The sequence below is a fragment of the Carya illinoinensis genome, chromosome 12 (genome assembly GCF_018687715.1).
Source record: "Carya illinoinensis cultivar Pawnee chromosome 12, C.illinoinensisPawnee_v1, whole genome shotgun sequence".
Taxonomy (NCBI): Eukaryota; Viridiplantae; Streptophyta; class Magnoliopsida; order Fagales; family Juglandaceae; genus Carya; species Carya illinoinensis.
Genome location: NC_056763.1, coordinates 9,786,303 through 9,803,546, shown reverse-complemented (window position 1 = coordinate 9,803,546; position 17,244 = coordinate 9,786,303). Strand labels below are relative to the sequence as shown.

Genomic DNA, 17,244 nt, shown 5'->3' with positions numbered 1-17,244 from the left:
CGGCGAACGGCGGTTCTGGGCTGCGAAAGCAACCGGCGACAGGGGAGAAAAACAGGATAGGTGCCGTGACTTCCAACCGTGCGTGGTGGCTAAGGGCTGGTCCGATAGCTCTAAAAGTTGGTGAGGATGATCTCTGGTGAGAGGGGAAGAGAATGGTGGGGGTGGTGCACTACATGGCGGCCGGACGGCGGCGCACCGGGCTGACAAACAGACGGCGACAGGAAGGAGAAAAGAGAGTTGTTCGGCGTACGCGGGATAGAAAGAAGAAGAAAGAAGAAGAAAAGAAAGAAAAAGAAGGAAAAAGAAAAGAAAAAAAAAAGAAAAGATGAGGGAAAAAAAATGAGGTCCAGTCCTCACTCCAGAAACCAAAAAATTGATCCGCCGAAAACGATTTTAAAAACCGTAAAACGACTAAATAAATTAAACACCGCATCAATTAAATTAAAACCAATTTAAAATACAATAATTTAAATTAAATAAACCAATATATTAATTAAATTAAAACAACCCTTCAGTGAAAATACATGTAAAAGCAGGTTAGCACACTATAACCTACCGTTCGGGGGGAATGGTAGTTGGGACTATCACAGTGAGATTTGATTACAAATTTCAGCAAGTTAACAGTAAACCTTCACACAGGTTAAAGATGCATGCGTGACAGTAAAAGTATGAATGCATAATAATAGTCATAAGTAAGCATATCATAACTTAACATAAAATATAGTATAACTTCACATAAAACATAGCATAATTGACATAACTTAAATTGAAATGAGAACTTAACTTGACTTGCTTGACATGAACTTGATCTGAGACTTGATTTAGCATGAACTTGATTTGAAACTTGACTTAACATACACTTGATCTGAAACTTGACTTAACATAAACTTGGAATCTTGCTTCTTTAACTGCTTAAATTCAACTTTTTGACATGAACTTGTATTTGAACTGAAACTTAACTTAGCATAAATTTGATCTGAATTCTTACAGTCAAAATGATTTCACCAGTGGATTCATCAGGAATAGTGAACAATCAGAATGATTCCGCCCAATGTATTTCATCAGAGATACTCAAACAATCAAAATGATTCCATCATGAGTATTTTAAATTACGTACCCTAGCAATCAAAATTATTACACTAGGAGTACCTAGTAATACTTTGACAATTAGAATGATTACATCACGCATATTTTAAATAAGATATCTTAACAATCATAATTTTTAGGCCAAGAGTATCTATATAACTGAACTTGAACTGAATTATGACAATCAAAATGATTTTGCCAGAAATACCTGTCATGAATTACAAATGGCGATGCTCGGACAATCATAGTGATTACATCGCGAGTATCCTAAATATAAGTGACTTGACATGACTTGAAAGGTTGCTCTTGAGATACACACATTGTGCTCAAGATAAAACATAACTAGAATACAAAAGGACAGAAGCCCTAATGTAACACAACATGACTTGAACATAACTAGAAAGACATGACTTACTTGAGATATAAACATTTTGTAATATGACATGACATATAACAGATAACATACTTAACATGACATACTTGCAATAATGGATATTACATGACATGACATATATATAACAGATGACATTTTTAAGATGCCATACTTGCAATGTATAGCAATACGTGACAGAATATCTTACATAATAGATGGATAAAATGTGATAGAATACATTCTACATAACAGATGAATATGTAATGACTTGGCATGGCACATATGATAACATACATACAAAAATTGTAGTTCTTTTACTCATCACCCTTGCACAATAAACTGCAAGTGTGATCACGTGGAATTGAAAATACTGATTTCTAAAAGTTAGAAATTAATTATTAACAATTAGAAATATGGAAACATACTAACTTAGAACAAAATTATTATTTTACCCTCTATATGTGGAAAAATGACCATTTTATCCATAAATTTTGTCCTAAACTCAAATATCAAATTAGAAAAATTTTAAACTAAACACAACCATAAAAAATCTATAGAGGCCGAAACTTGCATAGGCTTTTTTCTTGACTTTTGTTGAAATTCTTCCAATTTCAAAACTCATGATCAAACCAAATTTTTGCTACAAAGATCATCCTATCCTAAGTTTAAAATTCTTAAAAAATCCGCTAAAATATGCTAATCATAAACACCCAACGTTTTAGAAAAAGGATCCAAATTGTTTAACTAAAAAGGCAAACACTTGAATCATATGGTTTGATCTATTTCAAATCATCTCCAAGAACTTCAAAAAATCTAAATCTTACTTCTAAAACAGTTATAACATATTCTTAAGAATAACCATGTTTTGAATCATGAACAAAAGTTATAAACATCACCCAAAACATACTTGAACTTTTTGGTTTCTGTCTAAGTTCAAAAGCAGATTTTTGTTTCTAACTTGTTTTGATTAACTCTTTGATCCATGACTTATAAAAATGTGATCTTCAAAACAAAACATCACATGGTTTAAAAAGGTGTCCAAAAACATATCTAAGCTTCAAATTCAAGATCACTTGGTTAAAAATCAACCAAAACATTAATTTAGCCAAGAACATCAACACTATGGCCTATCTAAAGATCTCTTTGTATAAAATTTCATATCTTTGAAACTAACATTAAATATATTCAAAATAATATTATAACATATATATAAGAGGCTTAGGATCCTCCAATAAAATTATCAAAGCCATTGAAATAGTTTAAACCACAAAAAAACTTTCTCGAAACATAAACTGTTTCTCCTCTTCCAGTTTCTAAGTTTCTAGATCTAAGAAAATATTTCATCAAAATATTTAATCATGCAACAAATCCTCAAAACATATTCATATACACATGTTAAAAGTACTTCATAAAAATTTCATACCAAGATCTATCCATTAGCTTGGTCAAAAACTCCAAAATATAACTTTACTCTCCAATTGATCTCCCAGAATGATCTTTTCGGGTTTTAATAACATTTTACTGATAAAATGATATTAAAATGGAACCAAAATATATCCATGTAAACTAGACTCAAAATTAAATGACTTTTATGAAGGAAACTTTGTGATAAAACACTTACACAAGCTTCAAAATGGGCATACAAAAGAACTTCGAAAAGCTGTCTGAGAAGTCCTTGGTTTTCTTTCTAAGGAATGTGGGAAAAAAAGGTGGGATGATTGTGAAATGGGTTGGAAGACTTCTTGGATAAGTGAGGAATGAAGAGAGGGCTGAGAGTGAGCTTGAGTGTTGCTCTTGACAACCCAAAAAAAAAATGGACAAAACTATCCTAAGATTTTTCCTCATGGTGGAGTGTTGAGTTGAAATAGTGAGGTGGCCCCTTGAACTTATCCCTTCTAGAACCTTCTAGGACCCCTTTTTTAAAGTTATAGTTAGCCAAGTGGGGCTACAAAACTTAGTCAAGAAGCAATGCGAATGAGGCCAAATTCGTGTGCCTTAATGGGTATAAACTTAATGGGCCTCAATTTAGGATTTTAAGAGGGTTTGAGTTGCTATCAAGCCCAAATCCAAATTTTCTTGGCTCAATCAAATATCTAAGGTTAAAAAGGTTGGATAATGATATTCTAATATAAATTTGAAGAATTAATTGCATATGAAAGTAATTTAATCAAACGATTAAATACAATGTTAGAAACTTATTCAGTTAAGATTTTGAGGTCAATTTTAGGATTTGGATAAAAAAGTTTAGGATTTCGGTTTTAACTAGGATTTTGGGTTCTCTGTTGGATTCCCACCATATAGGATTTTATTAGGGTGTAAATCCTCTTTGGTTTAACACAGTTTGATTGGTCGGATGGAATATGATTTGTTCTTAGATGGTATGATCTTACACATTGATTCTTTCAAATCCATCAAACGTTCCTCATGGTACCAAGTATCTAATACTTTGCACTATGTGCGGCTAAGATGTTACCAAGTGTCCAAATAAAATTTCTTTAACCTAATTTGGATATTTCATACTGTGATTTTGAAAACACGGCACTTGATGCACTTACTGAGGTTACTATTCACTCCAAAAGTGCATGATAAACTTAGTACTGAAAAATCATAAATAGTCATATGAACCTATAGTGAAAATTGTTTACCAAAATTCCATCCCAAAGTACCCCTAAAAATAAATTCATAGTTTTGAATAGGCATTTCATCCGAAAATATGAAAATGAGTTATTGTGCTATAAAATCCTAAATAATCCACTAACTCTAATGGCGCATACCAGAATGCACTATGATACTTCTAACTATCTCAAATAATTAAAATCGTACTTCTAGTACCATAGTGAGTTATAGCACTAACTATGTGGAAAGACTAAAACCTATGTAATTGGTTGATTTGTGAAAACTTAAGGGGTTTTCAAAAGGTTCCTAAAGCCAATAGAAATTCTACCATCGAATTTCTAACGGGTTGTTACAATAAGCATAACATAACTTGACATAACATGACATGAGCTAACATAACTTGAACTGAAATGTGAACTGAACTTGAAACTTGATATGACATGAGATTGAAACTGAGACTTGACTTGACATGCAAAGCATGAACATGAACTAGAGACTTGACATTAACGTGAACTTGAATTGAAACTAAATATGAACTTAATGCAAGTTGAAACATGAACTGAATGTGAACTTGAACATACCATGAACGTAAAATGAATTTTGACAATCAAAATAATTTCACCAGTGGTTTCGTCAGGAATAGTGAATAATCAGAATGATTTCACCCAACATATCCTGTTAGAGATACTCAGACAATCAGAATGATTACGCCATGAGTATTTTAAATGAGATACCTTAACAATCAGAATGATTACATCAGGAATACCTAGTGATACCTTGACAATCAGAATGATTACATCATGAGTATTTTAAATGAGATAACTCTAACAATCAGAATGATTACATCAGAAGTACCTAGTAATATTTTAAAAATCAGAATGATTACATCATGAGTATTTGAGTAGAGGTATTCCAACAATCATAGTGATTACGTCAAGAGTACCTCATGTGAATTACAAATGGAGATGATCGGACAATCACAATGATTACATCAGGAGCATTTTAGACATGACTGACTTAATATGACTTGAAAGGTTATTTTCGAGATACACAAACTATACTTGAGATGAAGCGTGGCATGAAACAAAGGGATAAAAGTCCTGATGTAGCATAACATGACATGAATGTAAGACGAAAGACATGAATTACTTTGAGACAGAAGACATTTCATAGCAAAACATAACATGTAACAAACAACATTTTATAACATTTTATAACATATAATAGATAACATTTCATAACATGGCATAACAAGTAATAGGTAATATTTCGTAGCATGACATAGTATGTAACATACAACAATACAACATTTCATAACATGACATAACATGTAATATGGAATATTATGTGACATGACATTCATGTAATAGTTGCATACGTAACATGACATACTTGCAATAGATAGCATATGTAACATGACATACTTGTCACAAATAGCAATACGTGATAGAATATATCGTGTAACATATAAGCATTTTATGACAGCATAATTGATATAACGGATAAACATGTAATGATGTGGCATGGCATGTCATATATGATAACATACATACATAAACTGTAGTTCCCTTACCCATCACACATACATAATAAACTAGGCGTGTACAGAAACCGACACCACTGGCCACCACCAGGGAACCGACTGGCTGTGTAAGGAACTGGCTGAAACCGCTGGTGAACTGGTTGGCGTATGGTAGAATTTCTTCAAAATCGACCTACGTCAGTTCGACAGCAGTTTGACCCTGTTCAAACCGTTGAACTGGCAGACGTAAAAAGTTATATATTTTTTGATTTATACCTTACTTAAACGATGTTGTTTCACTTAAATAAGTGAAACGACGTTGTTTAATATCTGAAGTTAAAAAAGAAAACTAAATTAAGCCAAACGGCGCCGTTTCACTCTTGCCTTGAAATAATTCCGACCCATCCACGTAGTCGTTTGTATAGAGGGGGCTAACGTTCCTCATGAGGCAAAGACTTCATCTCATAGCCTACACCATTCTAATCTATAACCATCACATGGTTGCACATGATAACATGTAGCTTATAAAAGGAGAATATAACACTCATAAAGGTTATTGCCTAAACTTAACAAGTTCTAGGCTAGCCTTCTAGGATACTAAATCCTTGCTTAAGTGAAATCTCTACTTTTTTTTGCTGCTCAAAAAGTTATTCACCACAGAAATTTCTACCTCTGAGACGATGCCATTCCTTAACTCTCTCTTTCTCAATTCAACACGTAACACTTGAATCCTTCCTAAAAGTAAGTTGAGTCGTACCAATATACTCTTTGAATAATCCAAAATTGTTAACTCCCCTCCATTAAAGACTTCTAATTCCATTCCATGATTCGAACAGCTAGGCCATGTTGCCTCTATTCATGCTTTCTTACTCCAACAGTTTAGTTTGTTCAAGTCTAAATATCTTAAATTCAAGCCTAAAAATAACATTGAAATCCCAATCCTATTTTTTTGGTACAACTTCTTGGGACATGTGGATTTAACCCAGAGACATATTGTTCTGATACCACCATGTGATGCCCTGAAATCCTGCTTGGGATTTGACAGAACTTGAAGTGCAACATGACATGAACTCACATGAGAAGAACATAATTGACGTGAAGTTAAACATGACATAAAGTTGAATGTGAAATGAACATGAACTGAATGTGAACTGACTAAAAATTGAACATAAACTGAACTGAACGTTAAATAACATGAGTATGAATGTGAAATACATGAACTTGGAATCTTGTTCAATAAATAAGCGTGATTAATAAAAGTGAAATGTGGGTGCTACACGGGTCCCCTTGAGCTATGTGTTCCTGTCAATTACTACATCACAATACATATATCTACACCAGCTGTGAGTGCATTAATAGATGTGCCAGTTCAAAGATATCTGCACCTGCTATAGACACATGTATTGTACATGCCAGTTCACAGGTAACTGTACCCGCTATGGACACACATATGTACATATCCTGTGTCAAGTATTTACCCTAGCATGAGTACGTATAAAATGAAATTGAAATGTATAGGGGCACCGTTGGCGTTAGTCCCCATCTCTGCTCTGGTGACCAGTAGGCCTGCAACCCGTGAAGCAAAGTCGGTTCTGTGCATGGTCCGATCTAACCTGGTCACCTAAAATGCGCCAACCCGACCCGACCCATTTGTACATACTGGTCTGTACGGACGGGTGGTTTTTTTTTTCCCTGTCTGGTTCTGTTTTGATGAAATTCTGCAGGCACTTTGGTTTCTTTTCCATACAAATCAATATCATTTCATTACTAAGGAGTGAGCAAAACCTGTAATTAATCACACTGATATCATGATAGTATAGTACAAGCTTCCTGATCTACTTGATTATTATGTACAGATTAAGCTCCATTTTTAACATTACTAGTAGTATATGGCATTCAAACCATAAAATTTAGTAGCCATGAATGTCTTCTTAACCAGTTGGGCACTGTATCACGCATTATTGGACTTTCAGCTTAAATTTGAGTTGAACACTTGAAAATTTTACCTACATTGGACTAGCCATTGGTACAGTGATTTTTGAGTTTGCTAAATCTAAACTTTTTTCAACTCACTACAGTAAATCCAAATGATCTTTTGTGTATTATATTCAAATGGAATGGAATAGAGAAAGATTGGAAGAGTGTGATTTTGACGTTTCCAAATGTAATTTATTGAAGCCAGTTAACAAAATCTATGCAGAGGTATTTAGTAGAGATGGAGCAATAAAGAAACATCCAAGAGAACATCTATGAAGAATCTGATGTACCATTATGGTGGAATGTGTAAACAAATTGGGAAGACCAACAACAGTTTCCTACATTCTTTTGAGTAAAGACCTCAAATGTAACATGCTCATGGTAAATTTTCATCATATTACAAAAGTAACGACTACACTGTCTAATTTTTTTGACAGATTTTTTATAATAGTAATGACATTCCTTGGTTCCTAATTTCCCTTTGTATAACATCTCAGATCGATTTCTTCATGAAACATGCAATAGCACCCTTTTAAGTAAATCTGTAAATGTTCAATATCTACTGATGCAAGTTCTAGAAATGCATGTGCAAACGCACTAGAAAAGAAACACATGAAGCCAGCAAATCTACACACTAGCTTGATAAGGTCACAGACTCACATGCATGCCACAGAAAGCAAAGTCTTGTTCCTCTCACGAAGCCAGAACAATGGTATTTCGTCAAATGCTTATTATTGACAAAAAGGGGACGAAAATGGTCACCAACATGGGTGAAAATAAGAAAAACAAGATCTCAAAAAAATATATTCAGATCTTAAAAGAAAAAAAATGTTTGTATCAGTTAGAAAAAACAATGCAGATCTAAAAAAAAAAAAATCATTCGTATCAGTTATCCTTCCTACTATCCACCATTAAAGAACTTCAAAACCAAAGCCAATTGCAAAACCCAACAAAGCACCATCGCCCACTTCAATAACTCCAACCAAAACCTAGCACAAAATCAAAACCCACTTCAACCAAACCCTCGTCTTGAACAAAAATACAATCATTGTTCATCCTCTAAGCAAAACCCATCACAAAATCACAAAGATAAATCACACGAAGCAAAACCAAGTAGAAAATCATATTTTTAGGTTTCAGTTTTGGGAGAAATACTTTAAATAGAGGGATTCACTGGCTTGAATGGTGAAGATGACGGTGACGACGAACGGCGATTCCCAACAGTGACGATGAATAGCAAAGACGAACGGCGTGGTGCACTGGTTGTGAAACACAGGGAAGAGGTCTGCCTTGGTTCAAAATGCTAGACGGTATCAGTTTCGACCGATAATAACTTGATTCAACCCATTAGTGACGTGGATCCGAATAACCCAGCTTTTGTTGGTTGGGCTAAAGCCGATTCTAGCGGACGGATCGGCCCACTGCATTTTATGCACAGGCCTAGTGACCAGTAAGTTACACCTCATTCGAAACTCGTTGAACTTTACTTTTTTGACTCAAGGGATTTCACACTAATTTAGACATTTTCAACTTGAACAAAGAAGTTCCACTAGGATATTATTCCATCCTAGCATTTAGGGTCATAATAAATGTAAACAGACTTCACTAACATGGAAATACTAGTTTTGAGATGCACAAACTGTACTCGAGATATAACGTAACATGACATGAAAAGGAAAAATGACTTGACATAATGTAATGTGACATACACGTGAGATGCATGATTTGTCGTAACATGAAACAAACAAACAGTACATAACAAGGCAAAACATATAACAGACAAACATAACGTGACATGGCATAACATGTAACAAGTCATATTACGTGACATGGCATAACGTGTAATAGATAATATTACATGATAGAATATATTATGTAACAGATAAATATTTCATGACAGAATAAATAGTGTGACAGATACATATGTCATGATAGAATATAACATGCATAAGAAACATACATGATGTAATATGACATATAGGATAACAAAAGTGCATAAAAAACAGTTTCCTTACCCATCACACATACATAGTGATCTGACATACTATTTTAAAGTAAAATTATCATTTTACCCTTTACATATGAGAAAATGATGGAATTCCCTTCCGAGGTACATTCTTATTTTTAAATAAGCGACCGAGACATGGCCATGGCCGACGAGACTTATGGAGCTAAATTTCCAAAGCCTTGAAGTCTTACTCACTCTACATCTATTGGATCTGAAGATGAAGAGGATAGGGAGTGTGAGAGATATTTGGAAGCTACACGATCCTTTCCTCCTTCAATAAAACCGAAAGTGGAAGAGTTAAATTCATCTTAGCTGACATCTCCAAGTAAGGAACCACCCAAGCTTGAGCTCAAACTACTTCCATCAAAATTAAGGTACGCTTTCTTAGGCCAAGACTCTATTTTTCCAATTATTATTAATAGTTCCTTAAGTGATGTAGAGGAGAAGGAGTTGCTAAGAGTCTTGCAGGAACACAAGATGGCCTTGGGTTGGACCATCTAGGACATCAAAAGAATTAGTCCTTCAATTTGCATGCATAATATTTTAATGGAGGATAATGTTAAGCCGATCTTCCAACCCCGAAGGAGATTGAATCCATCCATGCAAGAAGTGATGCATAAAGAGGTACTGAAGCTATTAGTTGCTGAGATTATCTATCTGATCTCAAACAGTGCATGGATAAGTTCAGTACAATTCATCACAAAGAATGGTAGGATAATGGTGATCAAGAAAGACAACAATGAACTTATACTGATGAGGATGGTCACATGATGGTGAATATGCATAGATTATAGAAGACTTAATGATGCAACTTGGAAAGACCATTTTCCATTACCTTTTATTGATCAGATGCTAGAAAGACTTGCGGGCCATGCTTACTATTATTGTATGTATGGATATCTTGGTTATAATCAAATAGTCATTGCACTTAAATATTAAGAGAAGATCACTTTCACTTGTCCATATGGAAGATTTGCATATAGGTGAATGCCTTTTGGCCTTTGCAATGCGCCAGCCACATTCCAAAGATGCATGATGTCCATCTTCTCGGACATGGTGGAAAAAGTTTTAGAAGTCTTCATGGATGATTTTTTGGTTTTTGGGTATTCTTTTGACAATTGTTTGTTTAACTTATCTTCAGTTTTGTAGAAATGTGAGGAGACCAATCTAGTTTTGAATTGGAAAAGATGCCACTTCATGGTCAAGGAGGGGATAGTGCTTGGCCAATGAATTTCCTTTAAAGGAATTGAAGTTGACCGAGCAGAGATAGAAGTGATCGACAAACTCCCAGCACTAGCCAATGTGAAGGGCATGAGAAGTTTCTTGGGACATGCTGGGTTCTACCATCAGTTTAATAAGAATTTTTTCCTAATTACTAGACCTCTCTACAATTTATTGATTAAAAAAACTCAATTTAAATTTTCAGATGAATGCTTGCATGCTTTTAAAACTCTGAAAAGGAAATTAATTTTAGCACCTATAATTGTGTCGCCGGATTGAAATTTACCATTTGAATTAATGTGTGATGCTAGTGACTATGCTATAGGGGCTGTTTTGGGGCAGAGAAAAGATAAAATTTTTCATGTTATTTATTTGATAGGGTTTAAAGTAGTTGTCTACACTGATCACTCTACTCTTAAATACTTGCCATCGAAGAGAGATGCCAAACCGAGATTGTTAAGATGGATTTTGCTATTACAAGAGTTCGATTTGAAAATAAAAGATAAGAAAGGTACCAAGAATGTAGTTGCGACCACTTATCTCGTCTTGAGCTTAAAGAGGCAGCTGGCAAGGAGAAACTCCCAATTAATGAGACCTTCCCGAACAAGCAGTTGATGGCTATACAAGTCGTTCCATGGAATGCTAACATGGTAAATTATTTGGGGTCAAGAATTCTACCAATCGAGATGACATATCAACAAAAGATGAAGTTTTTCTCAGACTTGAAATATTATTTTTGGGAGGAACAATTTCTATATTGGCACTGCATGGACCGAATAATTAGGAGATGTGTGCCTGAGGAGGAGATAGAGAGCATACTTAGACACTGCCACTCATTAGAAGCGGGCAGCCACTTTGGTGGACAACAATGGTAGCGAAAGTTCAACAATGTGGCTTTTATTGACCGACTATTTTTAAAGATTCTTTTAATTTTGTTAATTTATGTGATCAATGTCAAAGAGTTGGCAATATTTCTAGGAAACATGAGATGCCTTTAAACAATATTTTAGTGATTGAATTATTTGATGTTTGGGGTATAGATTTCATAGGTCCTTTTCCATCCTCATACTCTAATAAATTTATTTTGGTGACTGTAAATTATGTCTCCAAATGGGTGGAAGTAGTTGCTTTGCCGACCAATGATGCAAGGGTCATAGTTAATTTCCTATAGAAGAACATTTTTTCCTAATTCGGCACTCCGAGGGCCATAATCAGTGATGGAGGGAAGCATTTTTGCAATCACCAATTTGAAGCATTATTGACTATGGAGTTACCCATCACGTGGCGACACCATACCATCCTCAAACAAGCAGCCAGGTCGAGGTGTCTAATCGAGAGCTGAAGTGCATATTGGAGAAGACTGTGAGTATTTCTCAGACAGACTGGGTGAGAAGGTTAGATGATGCACTATGGGCCTATTAGATAGCATTCAAAACACCGATCGGGATGTCGCCTTATCCGCTCGTTTATGGAAAAGCATGTCATCTACCCGTGGAGCTAGAATATAGAGCCTATTGGGCAATGAGGACACTAAACGTTGATTTACAAGCGACTTGTGAGAAGAGAATATTGCAAATCAACGAGATGGGTGAGTTTTGCAATGATGCTTATGAGAATGCTCGGATTTACAAAGATAAAACTAAAAGGTGGCATGATAAGCATATTCTAAGAAGGGAATTCGAAGTCGGGCAGAAAGTTTTGTTATTTCACTCAAGATTTTGACTTGTCCAGGGAAAGCTGCGCTCTCGGTGGTTGGGACTGTTTGTGGTGACTTGTGTCTTTCCCTATGAGGCGGTTGAAGTACATCACGAGACAAAATGGATATTTAAAGTAAATGGACAGAGATTAAAACCCTATGTGGATGGAGACTTCAACTTGGAAAAGTGTTCCATCAATCTTGCCAAGCATAAATGCTAAGAGGATAATGTCTAGCTACAAACTTTAAATAAAGCTCTTTTGGGAGGCAATCCAAGTTTTTATTTTTCTGTTTAAGCTTTATTTTTTATTAATCTTATTCTTTTGCTTTCGTCTTGCAGGAACGAAGAATCTAGGGAGATCTCCAAGGAGTACACGGCTGCACCTTCACGGAAAATATTCAATTGGAAGAAAAGAGAAATAATCAGGGGAGCATCTCTTACCTTCTCTCATCCTCTTCTTTAGTTTTCTTTCTTTTTCCCATTGAGGAGAATATAATATTTAAGTTTAGGGGAAGCGAATTTATTTTATTTTTATTTATTTCAAAATAATAATAATAATTTATGTTCTGTTCTACATTAGTGCAAAGTGACTTGAAAACCAAGCCTATGGAGTTTATAGAGATCCATTATTTATTTACTTATTTTCATAAAACCATCCAAGGAGCTAATTATAAAGTGAGAATAATAGGTATGCATGAATATAATGATGGATAATGTGGTGGATTTGAGTTTTGAATTAACTTTCGGACTTAATTAATGTTGAATGATTCCTTTGTGATATGAGCCCATAGGATTAAAATCACTTGAACCCACAATTAAATTGAAAACCAACCCAAGAAAGTCAATAATCAAGTCAAAGAGATCTAGACCCGTTGAAATGTTCTTTCAAGAACCTAGATTGTAGGGTGAACGTGCCTTTGATAAGTTCCAAAGTTCATTCAAGAACAAAAAGAGATAAACTCAACTCATATGAAAATATTCATTAATAGTCTAAAAAAATGTGAAGTGCGGCTAGAAGGGATTAAATAACCCTTCTCCAAAACAAACCTTACCCGAATATACATTCCCCTAAATACCCTATGGTCGGCATCCCCTCTAATGATGCATACAATAATATTACTCTAAAAACCTAGTTCATAAAAGTAAAACATATGTTGGTTGAACATCCTCAAGACCAAATAACCTAGACTAATTCTTATAGCTAATAATATAAGCCCTTTTAATGAATTAAACAGTCCAAAGCCTTCAAGCACAAAAACATAACAATAGGCCCAAATAAGAAACCCTAAGTCATGTCACTCCCTTCCATGGCTTGTATCACATGGATCAAAACTGGTTCTCCTTCTTTCAAGCCTATCTAGAATGTTGGAGTCATGTTAGTTTCGTCCTATGTAGATTGCACCAATCCTTGTATTACTTCCTTGATGTACTTAGCTCTTGACCTTGTAATTGGCCCATCTGGAACTTGCAAAGGATCTTTAAGACTAAGTCCACCTTGGTACCCATCATTCCTCCTCTCTTCAAAAGGATTCGACTTCGAATATTCACCTACATCAAAAGGAGAAAGATTAGAAACATTGAAAGTAGTATAAACATTATACTCACCTGGAAGATCTACTTTATATGCATTTTCATTAATTTTCTCAGGAATTTGGAAAGGTCCATCTCCTTGAGGATGCAATTTGGTCCTTCTATGGGCTGTGAATTTTTCTTTGTGCATGTGAACCCAAACCCAATCTACCAGTTCAAAGATGACACACATTTGCCCTGTATTGGCTTAGGAAGCAAATCTTTCATTCTTTTGGGCAATTCAAACAACGAATGGCATAAACAATTTCAAATCTAAAGGAGTAAGTGGATTAAAGTCATAAACAATTTCAAATGGAGAATCAAAAGTAGTAGAATGAACACTCTGATTATATGCAAACTCAATGAATGCCAAAAAATACTCCCAAAAATGTTCATGCAATTGTCTAAAGTCTTCCTTACACCAAAATGACCCAACATACCACCTCTATGTGCTTCATGCCCAAGTCTAAGCAACTCATACATAGAACTATTAGGCACACAAAATCTATTCTCTCTAAACAAGTACCCATTTAGTCTATAGAATTTACCAAATGATGCATTCTCACACTTTCCATACACACTAGAAAAATCATCATCATTAGCATACAATCCCTTGACATATTCAAATCCCAATAACTTTTCATTAAAAATAAAGATAAGGGAACCCTTATTGATAATGCATCAACTACAATATGTTCATTACCTTGTTTGTATTTGATCACATGAGAAAATATCTCAATGAATTCTACGTACTTGGCATGCCTTCTATTCAACTTACCTTGTCCCTTCAAGTGCTTCAAGAACTCATGTTCAATATGTATGACAAATTCTTTTGGCCAAAGGTAATGTTGCCAAGTCTCTAATGCTGTCACAGAATTAATTTGATGCTTTATTCCTCTAATATGTGGCAATCTACTAAGCACATCATTAGGAAACACAACCTTATATCTCTACAACAAAGAGACAACAACACTAGGCAAAGATTCATCAAGTTTGTTAGTATTAAAACTCACCTTAGCAAAAAAATTCACTTTTGTCTTTCCTTTTCTCTATGCAAGCTCTCTTTCTTTTTTCTCTCAGCCACCTCTCTATTTTTTTTTTTACTCTATCTATTATTATTATTATTATTATTATTATTATTATTATGTTTCAGCCTCACCCTCTTTTTTTTCTCTTTCTTAGTTTTCTCTCTTGTGTTTTGGCCTCACTTTTTCTTTTTTTTCTCAAGCTCACTTTCACTATTTCTTTTGTGGTCAATCTCACTTTTCAGTTTCAGTTGGTCCTTATGGACTTGTTTTGGAGTCAAAAGAGTAAGCTTCATTGTTCTACCCTCCTTTACAAAGAGCTGTACATGTTCATAAACCTATCATTGATCACCCCCTATCATACTGTCACGACCTCCCCAACAAAATATGGCCAGCATGCACAAACATTACATCACAAAGCACCTCATCACTATATCTCCCAATGGTAAAAGCCACCAAAACCTGCTTATTAACATTGACCTCCCCACATTCATTCAACCAGTGTAGCTTATAAGCTCTAGGATGCTTCAATAAAGGTAAACTCAACTTCTCAACTAGGATGGTACTAGCTACATTGGTGCAACTTCCCCCATCAATAATCATGCTACAAACCCTTTTGCTTACATAACAAAATAGCCTAGACTATTTTGTGGGCTGAACATCCTTCAGCCCAAATAGCCTAGACTAATGACTTAAACAGTCCAAAGCCTTCAAGCACATAAACATAATAAGAGGCCCAAATAAGAAACCCTAAGTCATGTCACTCTCTTCCATGGCTTATATCATATGGATCAAAATTGGTTCTCCTTCTTTCAAACCCATCTTGAATTTGGAGTCTTGCTAGCTTCATCTCAAGTGGATCGTACCAATCATTGCATTGCTTCCTTATTCTACTTAACTCTTTACCTTGCAATTGGCTCATCTGGAACTTGCAAAAGATCTTTAAGACTAGGTCCACCTTGCTGTCCATCACTTTGAATTATAAACTTTAGGCAATAATTGAGGTAATAAATTTTAGGAATCAAACCAATGCTTGATTTAATTATTTTTCTCTTTTTCTTTGCTCAAGGGAGAGCATAACTTAAATTTGGGGGTATTTGATAAGAGTGATTTTTATATGATTTTTATTACTCTGTTATTTATAAAAAGTGTCAATTTTCCTTTAATTCTATCAATTTTTATTTATTTTTACATATTTTTCTTTATTTTCTTGGATTTGAAGGAATGACAAGATTTAGTGCAAAAGGAAAGCATTTTGGAACAAAAGAAGAGAATAAAGATATAGATCGATGAGAGATGATGAGAGGTGACGAGATTTTATGAGAGCTGAGAAGATTGGACGGGGAGCCTTGTCTTGTAGGCAACAAAGAGATTTTTCTAGCCCAAAGGTGAGAAGACTACCCCCTCGGTAGGCTAATAGTCTTTCCTCTTGGTAGGTGAAGAGACCCAATGGTAGCTAGCATGGGCAATGAAAGTTGACCTTAAACAATCAACTTAAATGACCAATCTAAATGATATCGTGGGCAACAACTAGCAAAGGCGAGCAGCTTTACCGGTCAGTAGGTTGTCGAGATGAGAGTTTCATCTCAGTCAGGAACTTTACATATCGGCCATTGGGCGAGGAGACTAGTTATATTCAGGGCACACAACATCTACCTAGTGGGACCCTTCTGAGCTCTGCAATTCAAGCCGCATATCACTGAATCTTCCATTTTAGATAATCCTGTTATTTTTGGGATAATTTTTTCTCTTTTGTTAATATTTATCTTTAGATACTATTTTCCAGATCTTTAGACTGGATTATAGATGTAAGTTGCTGATTTCGTTTTTGTCAACCTTAATAGCTATTTAATCCCGGCTTGTAGGATGAATTAGGGGGGTTGGAGAGTCTGACTTTTTGATGATTTTCTGGAGTCCAGTTTTTATTCTATATTTTTTTGAGGAGGAGGTAGATCTGGAGAGCAAAAGTGATAGCCGCATGTTTCTTCAACCGATTCCAACGAAGAACACTAGTTTTATTCTTTTTCTTTTCAGTTTCATCATGAACTAATTTTATTTTTCTAGAGTTTTGATTTAGTCTAGCTTTGACCACACAATTTATATTCCAAGTTATTTTATTTTCAATTTTTCCATGATTGAGTGTTTATTCT

At 34.9% G+C, this 17,244-nt stretch overlaps 1 pseudogene; it reads left to right on the top strand.

Moving 5' to 3' along the window:
- The window catches only part of LOC122289240, a 32,259-nt pseudogene extending 19,296 nt beyond the window's left edge, over nucleotides 1-12,963 (top strand).
- Nucleotides 12,964-17,244: the final 4,281 nt, after the last annotated feature.